Source organism: Myiozetetes cayanensis, unplaced genomic scaffold (genome assembly GCF_022539395.1).
Source record: "Myiozetetes cayanensis isolate MyiCay16 unplaced genomic scaffold, myiCay2020 scf15, whole genome shotgun sequence".
Lineage (NCBI taxonomy): Eukaryota > Metazoa > Chordata > Aves > Passeriformes > Tyrannidae > Myiozetetes > Myiozetetes cayanensis.
In genome coordinates this window covers 10,243,391-10,256,891 of record NW_026087159.1, presented here as the reverse complement: position 1 = coordinate 10,256,891, position 13,501 = coordinate 10,243,391, and the positions used below count along the sequence as shown (strand labels likewise).

General features: G+C 39.6%; 1 protein-coding gene across 1 annotated transcript in view; it reads left to right on the top strand.

Moving 5' to 3' along the window:
- Positions 1 to 13,501, top strand: part of COL4A6 (collagen type IV alpha 6 chain) — a 104,385-nt gene that overhangs the window by 43,640 nt on the left and 47,244 nt on the right.

The window sequence follows — 13,501 nt, the reverse complement described above, 5'->3', positions numbered from 1 at the left end:
TCCAGTGTTGAGCTGATTTGATGAGTGACATGTTACATACTCTTTGACATTCTCTGGAACTGCCAACATAGAAAACTTAAACTTGGAGGGAAGTTGTGAACTGTAACAAGAAAGGGATACCTGAGTTGTACCAGGTATTTCATTCAGTTACTTGTTTTGGGAAAAGGAACATTTTAGTAGTCTGAAAAGCAGCATAGATACAAATGTCTTTATTCATAATGGGGGATTTTTGAAAGGGGTGGTTTTTTTAAATAAACAGAAGAGTGTTATCAAAACTAATAAACAAAAGTCAAAATAATGTAAAATTTTCTGGGCTTAATCCATAATAAATCCATTACAAATTATGCACAACTTTTGAAGGACTATTAAAAAGAAATATCTGGTTGTTTCTTTAAGCTTAATGTACTTTTTTTTTAAATCATCAAAGAAAGCTGTCTAATAAAATGACAGCATGTGCTGAATTCTCAGTGTACAGGAAAGGAAGAATTTTTTAGTACCTAGTGTTTAGCACTAAGGGTGATGCAATTCTGCACTAAATTTTGCTTTTTGAAGTCCTATAAAGCTGCTATCTTTTAAGACAGATCTCTTGGTTGTGTGTTCACATCCACAGTATTCTGCTGGAACAGTGTAGCAGAGCTTGTTCTGCTGTGTAGCTGAGCTGTGTTCTGTTCACCTGCTCCTGAAGCTGTGGTGTGTTTTAGCACAGTGGCAAACCCGCCCCAGCACCAGATTTGTTCTACTCTGTTGCCAGACAGCACCATCTGCCTGCTTGTGTGTCTGGGTGTTCCTATTTCCTGTCAGGTTCTAAAAACAGAATAAAAATTCCTAACTGTGGAAAAGAATAAGAAATACATCGGTCAGGATATTCTTGCCATAGCTGTGTTTGCTGCAACTGCTACACTTAGGGGACAGATTTTGTTGTGAAAACAGCTGTAAGCTCTAGGAGTGTACATGCTCCTTTGCTCTGGGAGGCAAAGGCACTATATATATATATATACAGCAGATTTTCAGACTTTACCTCTGTGTTAGACATAGTGAATCAAAGAGGTGCCTTGGGTCTGGGCAAGAAACATAAATAATCCTGTTTAGTAAAGTGGGATGTTTTTTGTTTATAGATTATTTATTCTTTGTAACCTGAACTCTTAACTGCAGTGATGGCTCTTTTGGATCGATGAACAATGACATCAGCCTCGAAAGTGCAGAAGTTATAGCTTCTGTACTTTGACAGATCCTTCCTGGGACATGCACAACAAACTGGTTCTCAGTGATTTGGAGCAGTGCAGTGATGCTTCTCATCCCTCACCCCTTCCTGTGCATCACAGTGCACGTTTATCAGCAATCTCACTGGAAACACTGTGGAATGCAGTTCCCCAAATGTATTGAGGCGTGCTTACGCTGGCACCATGGACCACACTTTGGGAACAGCTGGAATGTCAATCAGGATATTTTTATATGGGAAATAAGGGTAATGGGTATTTTCTAGGAATTTTTAAACAGGTTTTGTTTTTAATTTGTGAAGCTTCATTTCCCTTTATATGTTGTCTGTTCTGAATACCTACATGATATTGTGGCATTTCTTTTATTGTGATGACTAATGACTGAGGATCCAGCTGAGATGAGGGAAGTCCTGCAGTGCAGGGCAGTTACAAACATACAGTTGGTGCTCCGAAGTGCTTTCACTCTGTGAGAATTACTTTAGTTCCATGTTTCCTCAAGTTTTAGTAAGAAATCTGTTGCTTTTATTCAACTGTATTTTCAGGGAAGTAGGTGACTTCATAGAAAATATGTTGAAATAAAACTCTAAAAAGTTAGCACTCTGTACTCCTTAAGAGTCCTCTGAAAATAGTTAACCACTTCTTCTGGAATATATTTTCTCTCCAAACTTAGAGACATTTGAAAGAGAAGATAGCAGAAGAGGTTGTCTTGTCTCTTTTTAATTAGGGCATATCTTCCTAACAGTACAAAATGTTTTTGGAGGATGTCAACCTTTGGAAGATCCTTAGCAGTAGAAATATAGCCCAGCTTGTCTCACAGCAAATTCAAAATAAAGAAATAAAGTCTGCATGCAAAATCGAGGCAGCAGGTGGTCATTCCCTGTATAGCTCCAGCTGCACTTGAGCTGTAAATCCAAAAGCATTACAAAACCAGCAATGGGACACCCAGTGGTTTCTCGCAGGCTTGGATCAGTGTTCCTGGGACTTTAAAGGCAATTTTCCTGAGATTTAATGTTTTCTCTTGGAACAATAAATGACATAAGTGTTATCTCCAGACTTTTTCCAGAGCAGTGAAGTAATTAAACTTCACTTGTTTTTCTAACATCAGGACTAAAACCTGAACTAATCTAGTCTAACCATTCCCTTGTCTTTTATCAGCCGGAATGTGCATTAACTCCTGAGAACCTTTGGGTAAACAGTAGTTCTGCTTACAGTGGCTGTATTTTATGCACTGGGTAACAAAAAATAGTCAGGGTTTCCTTCACAGAGTTAACGTAGCTGCTGTATTGTGCATTATTTTTTCTTGCAGAAGCACGTGCCAGGTGTACCACATTTAGGTGCCTTTAGATTGATTTCCTTTGCTAAGACAGCATCTGCTGTGCTTGGGCTCTGTCTGATGCTTGTGTTGGAAGGGGCAAGGAGAAAGAAGGAACATTGGGATTTTTTCCTGTCTTCTATATCACAGTGTAGTTTGCCCTGGAGGAAAAAACCAGCATCACTCAAGAGTGATGATGCTTGAAGGATCCTTCCATTTTGTGTAATATTCTTCTTTGAAACCTCCAGATCTGTGATGTTTTCCAGACCTCCTCTTTGAGCAGCACAATTTTGCCATGTTCCCAGGCTGTCATTTGCAGTGCCTCATCAGAAATGCTTAAAAGTGGTTTTCTTGCCTTTGCAAAATGAGTTTGGGATTTTTATTCTTATTTCATAAAATGTCTTAACGACTTCTGAGCGACTGTGGTGCTTGTTACACCCATTTTAATGGTGTTTTGATGTTTAAAAACCTGCAGAGGAAAATGCAGTTTACACGGAGTCTTTAATTCTTTTCTTCCATCTTACACTTTTTCAGTAAATACATCTCTTGGCACAAGGGAAATTGAAGTGGGAGTGTGTTTCACTTTAAAAAATAACATCCTTGTTAAATAATCCTGCACTTAATTAAATTTCCTCTGTTTTAGCAGCACATAGAAACAAATAGCTGTGACAAACAAAAATAAAGAATCTTGAGGAATAGTGACTTACCTCTGATAAGAACCTTCTGGCATATACATAATTTTTTTAACTTATGCTTTACTAACAAGCTTAGCATTTGGTTCACATTTCCTCTTCCTACTTTGGGCTTACTTATGAGTAAAACCTAATAGATTAAAATATTTGACTGTAAGTCTGAAGCCCTTTTTTTAATCACTCTTTTTGTTACATATTAAGAAGTACATGGTACAACTGGCTTCTGCCTGATAATTACATGAGCACAAACAGGTATCACAGTTCCCTAGTTGATAATTGTGAAGAGACTGAAAAGAAAGCAATGACCAGTTCTCAGATTGTTAATAGTACAGCTGTGGTTATTATCTTGGTAGCCAGCTATGTAATATAGGGATTGCTTTCAGTGCTTCAGACTATGGCCATAAAAATCTTAGATGACCTGGCAAAATGACCTTGGGAAAGTCGTTTCATGTTTCTGTGACAGGCTTCAACTTGGGTCGGGTCTATGCTCAAAATACAACGTTGATCTGTCTTGTAAGTTTGCTGCTTAAGATGTCAGAGCACATGGATGGAGTTTAGCTCAGAGAGGAGCCTGGCCCTGGTTGAGGGTGGAAATTCAGTTAATAAAAAGTGAACTCAGTTCCCCATAAGTCTATAATTTCTGGTTTTGGCCTGACATTAGAGACTAAGTTTAATATGGGCACACACAGTGAAAAATTGGCTTTTTGAATGGCAAATGATCATATTATTAAATGTGAGTTGATACACTTCAAGATACGAAGAGTTTAAATAATTTCTCATATACTTATTTATTGTGTGGAAATGTTGGTCTGAGAATAGATGTAAAGTAAACTGTGAACAGAAGAGTTATGAGACTTGTATGCCTCGGTGGGGTTTGGAGCTGCTTTTCCATTCCCTCAAAAGATCAGCAATAGAAATACCCCCTGTAAAGAAACTGCCTCTCTTCAGTCTTTGATTAATTAAAGAGCATTGTGGCCAACGTGGTTTTAATATGTTACTGGTTTTGGCATATGAAAACTTGTATGCAAAAAAGCTCTGAGAGACTGTCTTTTCATCCTATTTCATCACAAGGCCACACAAAAATGCTCTGATTTTACTGAAGATGGGTAGAATTAATTCAGGAGATGGTCAAGCAAATGCATTGCCACTCACCTTTTGGAAATCTCTTCCTAAAGGAGAGTAACATAGAAATCGAAAGCTCTTTCTGGGATGAAATAGTACACTTTCAATACCTCACAATTTTTGGCTGCTCTTGGTGCCATCTGAATTGTCACAACAGGCAAATACTTGTTGTGATTTTAGGCTGAGATTTTTCACAACCTTCTAAGAACCTTCTAAGAAGGGTCGTGGAATTAAATAGAATTGAGTTCCTCATTCCGTTTTCCTCGCTGATTTTTCTGCTGACCTGCTGTGAGAGACATAGCTATTTTATTTCACTTTTTCTGATAGAAGAGTGACCAAGGAGTGCCCGTTGTGCCAATCATCTTGAGGGAGTGGGAAGAACTCATCACTCCTTGCATTCTGATGTGATGATCTCCCAGTCCAGTACCCTTGGCCAGTTCAGTGTGTGCTTCTGCTGTCACTCTCCCTGTTGCCACGGAGCCTTTTCATTTCCTCCCCTTTGAACCCTGAGGATACTCCGTGGTCACCCCTTGAACACAGGGAGGAGCTGGTTCAGCCTGGTAGCTGAAGTCCCCCCCAGCAGCTGAACACAACCAGGTTGCACAGGGGAAGCTTCCCAGCACTGCTGGTGCTGTGTTATCTTGCCCTCTGACCCAGGTACGGAAATGAAAGTCTTTTGGGATGTGAGTTCTCAGCATTGTAAGGGATAAGAGACAGTGTGAGGGAGCCATTGCAGCTTACAACAAAAATACGAAGAGCGGGAGAAGGAAACAACCTGCTTTTTGTGCCACTGCTTGTGTCACCTTCAGCATTAGCTGTCATTGTCAGACTCAAATCAAATAGCATTGACAGCCTCACCGAGGACACAAACATGAACAAAAACTGGGGGCAGTCAGGACATTGCAGGATCAGGTCTTCAAAACAGACTTTTCTTCAGCCATCTGTTGAATATGTTTGAAGTCGTTTCATTTTAAGAAATTTGACTTGCAGGTCTGGGATTGAAGTGGCTGAGGCAGTCCTTTAGCAAGCAGAGTGTCGTGGGTGTGGTAGCATCTGGTTTTGTGTGGGATACATGAAGCACAACAGCGTCTTCTCTTGGCATCTGCCATTGATTTTTAACTGGGGTCATATTCCTCTTTTGCCAGTGGAAAGGAGCTTATGTTGCACAGGAAAATTCTCGAGCTTCTTCAGGAGAAGGCACCATCAGGTGAGGGGAGGTTGTGAAGTTGGACCTTATCCACATGCACTCTTTAGAGTAAATCCTTCCTCTGTTCCTATACATTATGTTATTGGTGAAATACATCAGCAAATGTTTATAGTCAAGGAAAGTTTGTACTAACACTGTGTCATGCAACTAATCTGTTTATATTATAAAGAGGGAACACTAAGTTAGCTGCATTTTGCTCCAGACACAAGCATCTTACTAAATATTTATACACAGACTAGACTGTTTACTTTGCACCTCATGCTATAGTTGTATTGGGAAGATCCAGAACACCTGGGTTTTAGTAAAGTTTTAAGGAAAGTTTGCTACAACTTTGCAAATTACAGATTAAGAGCTCATTGAATTACTGAATATATGCAGGAGAATTTTAAATGGAGAAATATCACTTCTAAAATGTACATTTCTAAAATAGTGAATAACAAAATATCAGTGAATACCAGGTCAGGATTTCACTCTGGTTCTGCTGCATTCCTACACTTCTTGAATAGAGGAGTGTCCAAAATATCAGAGAAATACCAGTTTTCCCTGATTTAGCTTTGCTGGAGGTCTTGTCTTTACATTAGTGAAAATCAGTTGCTAGGATTAAGTCACTTGGCTGACTTTGGTGATTCTACTCTAAATTTATGCAAAAAATTGTCAGTGGATAGGATCCTGGACCACAGTGTCTCAGGTGTCCTGGCTTTGTAAAGCATCCTTTGCTTTTTTTAAGAGGCTGTGTATCTGCCCTTACTTTCCATCTTCAGGTGTAACTCTACATGTAATCTGATGTCCAGAAGTAGAGGTAGAGGTAAGAACAGTTTGACTGTCTGGGCAGAAAGCAGAAAAAAAATAGCCCAAAGTTATTTCGCAGAGGATAATGCATGTTCTTGGATTTGAAACACTGATTGCCTGTGTATTGTGTATTTAACAGTTGTATCACTTGGAAGAAACATGTGAAAACCCTAATGTTCTTTAAACTATGGAAGTGGGAGGGAAAAGCTTCAGGTGTAGATTGAAAACTGTAGCTAGTTGAAGTGGAAGCTCGTTGTTTATGTGTGGTCATCCTCGGCTGTGCTGGGGAGCACTGGTTGTAAGCCATGGCCAGTGTTTTTTAGTGGGCCCTCTCATCTTGCTCAGTCTGTACAACACTGAAAGCCTTGCTGCTGTCCAGTCGTTTTGGAAATCTGGCAAGAGCTTGTCTGATCAGCACTCACCTCCAGCAAATATCTGCTCACTTGAGATGTGAAGATAAAAGGTTATTAACTGTTTCCCTTAACTGCAGTGGCCTGGGGTCTTAGGCAGCTTTGAATATAAATGGCCTCTGCTAAATTCTAAGATCTGGTGCCCCTTGCTCCTAAATGCCACTGCACATCAGAAACTCCCTCCTAAGCACAACTAGCTATTCAAGTTACACACTTTGGAGGTTTTCCAAAAAACATAGCAAGCACCACTTGTCAGAATTAATAGGTTTTACTACTTTTTGCTAAACATATAGCATTTGATCTCATTTCAGCTTTACAGGAGTTAATGTTTTAACCACTATATTACAAGAGTGAAGGAGTTTTATCCCTGCAGGATGAAGTAGTAATGAAATGTTGTTATGACTAATAATGTGCTTTGCTTTTTTCTGGTGATTCTGAGCTAATGCTTCCTATGTTTAAATTAATTTCCAAATATTTTGCACAAGTTTTGGAAGTAAACAAAACCTACAGTTCTAGGTATGTACTCTTAAAAACTACTTTGTCCCCGAGTTTGTTTGGATAGGATTTAAGAGTTGTATGTGCTGTATAAAATTTGTATTCCAGACTAAACAAAAAGTATGTTTACAAATTGTCTGCTTAGTTTAATTTTTAAGCTTCTTGCCATGCAAGGTACTGTTTGAGATACTATTTTCTTGATATATCAGTATGAAAAGATTGGATTTTCCCAATAATCTTGTGCTGAAACCTAATCAGAAAATTTAATTGTGGAAGAGATTTCATTTCAATCAGTTCCTTTTTCCTTACTTACCACATGGTTACTTTTTCCTTGCATCGAACTTGCAGGCTACATAAAGTACTACAGACATTTCTTACACTATTTCTGTAGAAGAATCAATTTATTCCAGTAAACTAGAAATATATCTGTCCTGTAACAACTGTGTTAATGTGGGAGGTAAAACACTCTTTCCGGAAGAATTGGAGGACACCATCCAACTGGATCGTTTTTTGAAAGGAGCATTTGTACAAAGATTCTGGTTTCTTTGGTCTGATGATTGTTTGCAATATTTATAGTACAGCAGGGCCTGGGGCCTGAGTTGCACATCAGGTTAAATTGTACTTTGTATAAACAATTAAAAAAAGCCTTGCAGCAAAGAACTTTTCTTCTAAGCATTAAATGTCCTGATTTTTTTAAAAAAGCACACAGCTGGGACAAAACCATGGAATGATCCCAAACTGTAGCTGGACACAAGGGCAGATCTGGATTTCCATCCATCTGCGTTAAACTGTGGAGCATTTGGATTTAGTGTTCACTGCAGACATAATAGGGATATTTAAAGATCAATTTAATTATTATATTTAATTATTATATTTAATTATTATATTTAATATAATATATATTTAATATTTAATATAATATATATAAATATATAAGTATAATTAAAATAAAACACCCTCAGCACACACGCAAGCAATACTGGAGGATTGGACACTTGAGGAGCACGAGCCTGAGGGGATGTTGGGACAGCCTGATGGCACAGCCTGATTCAGGCAGTGAGTTTAGGTGTCTCTGTCCTGGAGCTGACTCGTGGAGAGGGGCAGCAGCCAGCTGGCCATGCTTGTCCAGGTGGGTGTGCTCTCAGCAGAGTTAAGGAGCCATAAAAACACATGGAATGTCCTGTTTCCAACTGATACAACATGGATCAAGTTTTGGCATTCTTTTGTTTACTTTAAAGAACAATAGATCGCTAGTTTGACCCTAATTGGGTGGCTGAATGTGTGTAGACCTCATAATTTAGATAGACTTACAGTCAGTCGTGCAAGGTATCTTCAAGACAGTGTTGTCTTTCCGAGCTTGCTAAGTGTTAAATACAGGGGGGATCCGATCTCTCTGCTTTCATGGAAGAAGTCTAGTCTTGCTAGACTTTGAGATACTTACCAAAAAAAGCCTTTGAAGCTGCTCAAATTTGGAAAAGGATGTACACTTCACATATTGCCTCAGTGAAGAGGAAAAGAAAATAGTTGGTGTTAATGGTTAGTTGTTTTTTTAATAAATATAGTATGAGCTGTTAGCACTAGAGTGATGCAGTGATAGGCAAAAAACTGCTATCAAAACAAATAATGTTGATTTAATACTGGTAAATCACACTCTGAAGAATAAAAGTCCCAGATTTCTTCCCCACTTGCTGTTGGATCCAGTAACATGAAGACAAGGAAAATATTTTTTTTTCCCTCTTATTTGTTCAGCAAATACCAAGGTTCTGGATAGTTAAATTTCACTTTATCAGGATAAAATAGCTGTTAGTCCAGTTGACTGATAAGAGCTTTGACACTGCAGTGTTACTTATGTCAATAGAAAAGTGTTGTTTCTGGAAAGCAAAGAGAAGATGATGCAACTTTTGAGACTCGAGTAAAATCACAGTGTTCAAGATGCAAATCCTGTGCTTGGGCACATCCTGTGTGAGAGCTGGGAAAATGAATTCCAGGCTCTGCAGCCTGCCTTTCCCATGACCACCTGTGGAACTGCCACTGAGCATCCGTGTGTCTGTACCTTGGCTTTACCATTTGGAGCAGTAGTAAAATCAAGCAAGTGGCCACCAGACTCACGTAATAACCAACTAGCAAGAGTCTCCAATGCTTAGTGTCATGTTGGAAACAAGGACACAGTCCATTTCCTCACCACAATTTGAGACATTTCACCTTACCCTACATGCAGGACTGTTTGTTGGCTTTTATGGGCTTCCCTCACGTGTGCTCTTCAGTCTGTGCTGCAAACTGAAGGTGGACAGTACAGCTGTGCCTCCTCTGTATTTCTTTACATTATCTCCTTTAATTTCTCAGATTTTTTTCCCTTTATTCTGCTTTTAAGCCTTGACCCTTTAGCCTTCCTCAGTGTCATGGTTCCTCTCAGTCTTTGGTTGGCAGACACTTGCAGAGCTGGCATTTCCAGTCCGTGGCAGATGTAGGACAGCATTTCTGCTGATGCTGATTCAGCCAGGCAAAGATGAGCTATGCTGGCAAGAGCAAATGGCAGTGAGGGATTGATGCCTACTGGGCCTGATCTTCTGTGTCTGCCATCAGGGCTGTCCTTCCCTGCAGCCATCACTTGTCTGTAGGGATGTCGCTGAGAAGACACCAGAGGTTCATAAGATCTAAAATTCCGTAGAAGTGAATGTTTGTTCATGGATCCAGATCCAGGGGCTGCATAAGCTCATGTTCACGGTTTTGCTGTTCTTGCTGCATAAAAGATGGGTCATGGTAATCCCTGTAGATATTTATAAACAACTTAATGTCATGTCTGAAGGGGGCTGGTGTGTATGTGTGGGGTTTAGGGCACAGTTTATTGCACACTATGCAAATGCAGCATGGTGTGAGGCTTTGAAAAATACCCTATGGAAAAACATGCAGCTAGCTGTGGTTTAACTGAAATTGGAGGCACGTCAGGAACAAAAGAAGTACAAAGCCAGTTTGTAGCAGTGATCAATAGAGGATTCCTTTTTGTCTATTCATTCAAAGTATGCTTTGCTTATTTTTCTCAAACAGCAGTCTAATGGTTGTTCCCTAGCTGATGGCTCTAGGGAAAGGGCTTAGAGTAGTTTGTGTAGCTCAACAGTGGCTGTTCTGGCTGCAAAAGAAGCACTGGCAGCAACTTCCAAAGAGTCCTGCTGAGTCTGTGCAGACCAGATCCGCTTCCAGTGCTTGTCCTCCCAGGGTTTCTGGGAGGTTGCAAATTTTTTTTGAGCTGCTAGGAGGCTATTTGCAGATCTGAGACGGTTTTGGTTCCTCTAAAATGACATGTCATCATGTTGGCATATAGTAACACTACTCTTTGATGTAACAGGATGATGTTGAACCAAAGCATCACTGTATTGTGGTCCCATTTGTTATTTTTTAGCAGAGTTTGCTGTCTGAAACAAACCCGTAGAAGTGACTGCGCTGTGAACTTTGTGTCTCTCAGGCCTTAGATAATGCCTGTCATTTACTGCACTCCAAGTGAGTGCAAAATACCATGAGAAATACAATATCATCTTGCAGGCCAGTATGGCTAAATCAACAAAACCAGTAAAAACTGAGAGATGACAGTATTTGCTGTTACAAATGTGCTGTCTCTGCACAGGCTTTTCCTGATTTCATCATTGTACTGTCCTGGCCACAGTAATTCTTTAAGTTTTGAACTGCTAAGTAGACTCAGCCAAAGCTTGGAGTGTCCAGCCATCTGTGAGTTACAGTGGAGTAAAGACTGCTCTTCTCAGTCTTACTTAGACATCAAGATTAAGTCCTACTAAAGATTTCTGGTTTTTCAAGGGAAAAACAATGGATAAAAAAATACTCAATATCCTTAAGGTGTTTAAATTTATGTTGTTATTTCAAAGCGCTTTTTTCTTAGTTTTATTTTTTTCATTTGGATATGGAACTCTTAAGTATTCTGAAAACAATATGCAACTTTGATTAGGAGCTAAATTAAAATGACTGGTGAGCTACCATACCCCTTCCTTTGTCTTTTTGGCATGTTTGCCTAACTGCAGGATATATTCCTAACCCGTAGACATTTCAGTTCTGCTCGGTGCAGTGAAAGCCGTTTTCTGGCTCGCCATGTGTCAGAACAGGGAACGTTTTCACCCTTTATTTTAAGGAGGAAGAAGCTGCTGATCTGATTTGGAAATAGCAGGCTGGTTATTGTCTGTCTAAAGCTGCTGAGACCTGTGTGCAGGACAGCAGCAGTCAGGTTATCCTGCCATCATACACAGATCGCTGATTATCACACCCCAGTGTTTGTGATCTTCTGCAGCGCTGCTTCCTTCTGTCTCTCATCAAGGCCCAGTGAGCACAGACCGTGACAGGTAAAATCTTCTTCCAGACCTCAGATGCTCCCATACAAAGAGCCATGCTTAATCCCTGGCCTAGTGTGTAATTTAGTAATCTGCATGGTCATGAATTCCAGGGATATATGGGCAGGAAGCGCAGAGCAGTGTGGGTAGCAGAGCAGGCCTACAGAGTCATTTAAGTCTTTGTTGTATTGTGTAGCAAGGGATTTTGGGGACAATGAGACCTGTCTGTCAAAGATTAAGCAGACTGGAAGTGTGGTTTATACCAACAAATGAATGAAGCTTTTTGGAGTGTTAATACAGCCACACAGTAAATGTCCAAGGACTTAAACATACAATTTATGTGATGACAAGCAACATTGGAATTAATCATTTATTCTATATACCTTAGCCAGTGGGAATTCAAGTAGGTGAAAAGTTCATTTCTGTCCTTATCTTGATCAATATACAACACTTATATAGGAAAAATGAAAAATCCTTTATTTTTTTTCTCTCTCAGACTTCGGTTTGAAGTTATTTTTACTAACTGCAGTTTATTCTCTGAACACTGCCCAGTAAACCAGCCACTGACTGACTGGCACTTTGTGTTATCAGGCACTGCAATAAAATTTTGCCTGGACCTGCTCTGCCTAAGCCCCTAGAGATAACTGGAATCTTGCCAAATGTTGTCTGTAGATTTTCAGGCCTCTCCTACCCTCCTCTCCCGCTTTGGTCTGGACATTTCCAAGCAATGTGTAGATGAGAATTCACAGACTCCATTTTTTCCTTTAAAGTGAATTGTTTACATGTTTGCAAAACTCCCCTCTGCTCTGCTGCGTAACAGGTCTGTGGGAAGAGTTTTTGTTCTAAATCTGCTATCTTGAATAAGCACAAGATGGTTCCCATCTGAGTTTTAAATCTCGGCTAATATTATCTGTTCCAGCAGATAATTTTGTTTTTGGCAGAACCCTGTGCAAGGAAAGCTGCTCAGACCTTTCTGAAGTGCCAGGAACATGCTGGGAAGGCTATGGGAGGCAAAATGTAGGGGAAACTGCTTGCAGGGAATCTATTGTTCACTGCTGACCCCATACTGGCCAGATCTGTGCATGGCCTACTTTCCCCGCCTGCCTTTCTAACTAGAAGCATCCTTTGGGGCTGAATGACCTGAGTGGATAATGAGAAGTTTTGCTGTGTTTGTCCCTTGTAAACAGAGTGTTTAGCATGTGGAACATGGTCTGGTGACTAAAATGGATATTTTTTTTTTTTTAAGGGGGGGGAGGAACTTTGTTGTTGTTTGTTAGTTTTGTATTCTTTTTCTTTCCCAAAAAAGGGATGCTTTCTTCACTAGATGTTTAATGTAAATACATGATACGACAGTAAGGCTTAGAGGTAGTCATGCTGCATAGATTAGATGCCAGGTTCAGACTTGCTTTCAGAATTACATTGTACTAAGCACTAATTTGGTTGTAATAGCACAAAGACTGGGTATTGGACAGGGAAGGGGACATAAGTAATGCATCAGTAAGAACAAAGGAGAAAAGACCAGATTGTTTTTCTGGAACATTGCTTAACTTGTGGCAATTTATAGGTACACATTTTCTGTGTAACAGTGAAATTTAATAGAATAATTAGATTAGAAAAAGAATAGAACAGTCTACTATGATAAAAGCGAGCCAAAAAAGCAGTCATAAGATCATCATCCAGAAGAGGTTTAGGCTATGACTTGAATTACAAGCTGGAGGAAATGGTCAGATTTTAGATTCAGTTATCTCAGCATTTTACAAGCTTTTTTTCTCAGGAGTTTGAGATGAATTGAGAGAAACTCCTAAAGGCACAAATGAATACAGGCATTTAAATCTGCTTTTAGAATATCAATGTTACGCTTGCGATCCAAATCTCTATTGTTTGTATTCTAATGATTCACTTTACATTCTTCAGAAACAGAGAACA